Source organism: Anabrus simplex, chromosome 9 (assembly GCF_040414725.1).
Source record: "Anabrus simplex isolate iqAnaSimp1 chromosome 9, ASM4041472v1, whole genome shotgun sequence".
NCBI classification, from domain to species: domain Eukaryota; kingdom Metazoa; phylum Arthropoda; class Insecta; order Orthoptera; family Tettigoniidae; genus Anabrus; species Anabrus simplex.
The window spans coordinates 26,108,044-26,112,812 of record NC_090273.1 but is presented as its reverse complement, the minus strand read 5'-3'; the positions used below and the strand labels follow the sequence as shown (position 1 = coordinate 26,112,812).

Below are 4,769 nucleotides of genomic sequence, written 5' to 3'. Positions count from 1 at the left end.
AACCCTCTCGAGCTCCTACTCATATTATTTATTTTGAGGTGAACTTATTTTTCACAACCGATTCTTCCTTAATTAATGTAAATTGTTCTTTTCTGAAGTCACCTCTGTAGTATGGGATTAGCCCTTGCATTAACGGCCTAGTGCCAAGTAGGTTTTAAATAAAGTGTATTAGGAGTGCGGAGAGCTTCCTTTCAAGTTGGTATTTTAGAGGCCATATAATTAACCTTTTCTCACTTCATAGGCCTCAGTAGATTGGGTATTTTACCTATGTGTTTATGTCCGTTGAGGACAGCTTGAAGGTGGAGTTTGGTGTGGCCTGGGAGAGGCCTAAATTTGAGAGCGGGTCGCTCTTTAGTGTAAATTGTTGTTGTTGTACGCCTCGAGGAGGCTTTACTGTGTAATTTGGAGCAAGTGCTCCGGGGCTTGATTGGGGTCTTCTGCCCCTCTGTTAAATCTTGTTTTGAGGTAAAGTTGGGCTAGTTGCCCAAGAATTGCGAGGTCGGGGCTCGAAGCCCAAATCCTGTAAATACTGTAATTGTACTTTTGTTGCCTTGCTACTCTGTACCTGCCATTCGTGTTATTTCTGAATTTTGGAAAGAAAATATAACCTTGTTAAATTTTACATTAACTTTAATTTCGTAGTTTGAGACCTATTCACACCCGCACCTTCTTTCACCTCTACCTACCACGGAAATCTCCGTAACAATTATTATTATTATTATTATTATTATGTCACGAAATTTTAAAAAGTGATACCAGGGCTGCAACGGGGTCTACTCAGCTTCGGGAGATCAACTGAGTAGAGGGGTTTCACTTCCCACCTCAGCCATCCTCGAAGTAGTTTTCCATGGTTTCGCCCTTCTTCTCCAGGCCCCAAATGACGGGATGGTTCCTAACTTAAGGCTACGGACGCTTCTTTCCCTCTTCTTTGTCTATCCCTTCCGATCCCCCCATCCCCCTACAAGGCCCCTGTTCAGCATAGCAGTGAGGAAGCATGGGCGAGGTGCTGGTCCTCCTCCCCAGTTTCATCTCAGACCCTAAGCCTCTCGCTCCAAGACACTGCCCTTGAGGCGGGAGGGGCGGAATCCCCCACTGACCCGAGGGAAAAGCTAACCCAACAGATTAAGATAAAAACGGGTATTATTATTATTATTATTATTATTATTATTATTATTATTATTATTATTATTATTATTATTATTATTATTATTGTCGTTGTTGTTGTTGTTGTTGTTGTTGTTGTTGTTGTTGTTGTTGTTGTTGTAAAGGAAATATTAAGTACCGACATCTTAGAATTGAAAATGGTTGTGTGTGAAGTAAATACTTCACTGAAATGACGAACCAATGAAAGGGTAGCGTCGGTTGTGTATTAGTATTCTCGGCGGTACTCTAAAATACCTAAACGAACAGAGTTTGTAGTTTGTTAGGTTGAGTCAACACCATAAATATATCAGTCTTTAGGGAGAAGAGGACAAGATCAATGAATTGAGGTTATGAGAGAAGTACCGTTCAGTGTTTTTTCTCATGATATATAAGAGAAGAAATGTCTCTTTTTACTTATATCCAAGGGAATTTTATGTTTCTCTTGTTTCTTTCATTCATTCCATGCTTTAATTTTTAACGTCTGTCTCCAACTTTTTAAAAGAAAAAGACTCAACGCTTATTGAATTTCCATAACATTACGTTTGTGCCAACGTGAAGATGTTGGCGTTATTTTAAATTCAAAGTGCTTCTTGCAGGACCTTCCATAGTCTAATAATTCAACGTTTTCCTATATAAACATGAAATGTTGAATAGGAATATATTCAAGATACGTAAACTAATGAGCAACGGTACTAAAATTTAAATATACAATGTGAACATTTTATCAATGGGAAAAAGCAACGAGGTGATTCTCGAGATGATAACAGAGTTATAAAAGCCAAGGTATATAGACCAGTTTGCTACCGGCTTTGTACTACAACTTTATGCTGCTAAGACAGCAAATGAATCGTTTGTATAAGAAACGACACAAACTGGAGATGCTACGAGAGTATTCCGTCTCTGACCACATCACGAATATACTGGTGCACATCACCCGAGCTATAAAATGGTTAGTTAGCCGCGGACAGTCAGTTGGTGCTGCACTCTGTGTCAGTGATGGGCTCCGTGGTGGAGTCAGTGAGAGACTCAGTGTGTTGGTGTCCGGTGGCTGGGCTGAGGGCGACAGAAGTGATGGCTGTCACTGAGGTCTGAACGAGGCACTGTTGTTAGTGTGATGGAATGTCCGGTGAGTAGCTGGACTGCAGACGACGCACGGGACAGAACACTGCATACAGTTCCGGTCAAAACGTAGGTCCACATAAAGAAAAGACGAAATGTCATCCAAAACCTAAAATTGTGCCACTAGATCTCTGTAATTTTCTTTCTGAGGTTTCATATCTAATAGGGTATATGTCGCCTGATTTCAGTGAGTTAGTCCAAGTACGTAGAAGTTATAAGCTTTTAACACTTGGAAGGTCACAACAAAAAATCAAAAATTATGGCAATACAATGTACTGCACACTCTAATTGGTTGCAAGTATTACTACCAAGATTTTTCTGTACACTTACCAATAGGTGGGGGCCATTTTAGTATAAATATAAAATTTCCAAAAATATCCGGCACTGGTTTTTATTTTGCGTGTTTTAATTTTTCAAAAGCAGCGCCAACTTGGTTGATTGTCTTTGTTGTGTATGGCCTAAGGTCTCGGGGCGAGCTATCGGCGTGAGACTTATCTGACCTGATAGTTTCGTTTGAACTCTGCAGATGGCATCCAAGAACACATTTCTGATACCGATAGCTCACACTGAGACCTATGACAAGGACAAAGACAAATTGACCATCTTAGCGCTGGTTTGAAAAAAAAACACACAAAGTAGGTGCCGCAGATATTCGGAATTTTTTTTATTTAAACTAAAATGAACCGTACTATTAGTAAGTCTACAAAAGAATCTTGGTGATGAGCAATTAGAGTATTTGTACATAATATTTCCAAAATTGTTGACTTACTGATATGACCTTCCAACAGTTAAAAATATATAACTTCTACAATACTTAGTGTAACTCAATGAAGTCAGGCGACGTACCTTATATTCGGGAGCTCAGAAAAAATACAGAGGTCTGGTAGCACAAGTTTTAGATTTGAGATGACATTTCATGATTTTTTACGAGGTCCTAAACTTTTTACCATTACTGTACAGCCTTAAAGTACTGTACTTCTGTGGATTGAGGACCAACATGAGTGAGTGATTGAAGGAGTTATCGTGAGTGTGAGTAACTGGACCTGTTGTCAGTATCGTCCTGCTGTTAAGCTGTTGCAGTTTAGTTGTTCACTGCGTGCGACGGTGTGAATTACTGGACTGTCTCTGGAGTCGTCGTGTGTTGTGTAGCCAGTAGCATTGTGTTCAAAACCAGCGGTCTACACACATCTGCTGTATGAGGTGACTAGAATTGGAAAAGAAGTGAAAGTAAGGATTATAGCCGAACCTAGGTAATGCCAATCGATAAGGACTCCCTGGTGTGTGTACAGAAGAGATACTTGTAAATAGGCAGCGATTAGTAAGAGTGGTCATTCATAGTTTAAGTTGAGTAATGACTGAAGCGTTGCGATTCTTCCCAAAAAGTCGTTTTTGAATTTTAACCTAAAAAAATCCCAATTATTTCTCTTTCAAATCCCGTTATCGCTCTTGAGGTGCCAACGGCCGCAGCCGTGCTGAAACACCGAATCCTGTGAGATCCCCAAAGTTAAGCAACATTGGGGGTGGTCAAGATTTGGATGGGTTTCCACGCGCTGTTGGTGGGGGGGGGGGTAAGTAAATATAGGAACGGAAAGGAACTGGCCACCCTATCGTACGTAAACTCCGGCTCAGGCACACGTCTGCGGAGGTTCGGACCTGCCTTCAGGCAGAATACACCCTTACCTTACCCTACCTCTCGAGGTAACCTAACCTAACCCTATGGCACTACACCCCTGAAGGGCCTTGGCCTACCAAGCGACCGCTGCTCAGCCTGAAGGCATGCAGATTACAAGGTGTGGTGTGGTCAGCACGACGAATCCTTTCGACAGTTATTCTTGGCTTTCTAAATCGGAAAAGGGAATTGAGCCAACGGCACGTGGTGTTCCCAAACGGTCACCCATTCAAGTACTGAACACGCCCAATGTTGTTTAACTGCGGTGATTGGAACGAAACCGGTGTATTCAACATGGTATGGCCGTTGGGTCTTGAGGTAACGCCATTTTTAAAGATCTAAATGCCGAATTTAAATGGTGCATATAGAGCAGGCATACGCCACTTTCTCTCAAGTTGTCTGACAATATTGGCTTAGAAGATCATTCTGACTCCCACTTCAATAATCCCGCTGTAATATATTGACCTTGTAGTAGGCATAGGCTGTGCATAAGAGGAGACAGAAGTCTTAGTGAGTAACTTAGGGTCCAGAGCAGTTTTAATGTAAGTGTGTTTCTTAAAACTTTCAAATAAACTTTTCTAACTTAAAATATTATCAGCTCATTGCCAAGTATAAAATGCTCCTTGCGACAGATTTCTTATCAGATTCACCTGAAATTTTCCTGATAAATGTTCAGTATGTACATGAACTAAAAGTAGATATGGATTTTATTCTCAGTTGAATATTACCTTCATAGTTTTGTTCTTTAAATTGCACAAAATTCGAGTTTTGTCTATTGAATGAACAATGAAAAGTTCAAAACTTACATCACCAATAGTTTATACCGTGCTGCAAAACC

The 4,769-nt window shown here is 40.6% G+C and overlaps 1 pseudogene; it reads right to left on the bottom strand.

Annotated features, from left to right (window-relative positions):
• Positions 1-4,123: 4,123 nt before the first annotated feature.
• LOC136881352 (5S ribosomal RNA) lies at positions 4,124-4,242 on the bottom strand (annotated as a pseudogene).
• Positions 4,243-4,769: the final 527 nt, after the last annotated feature.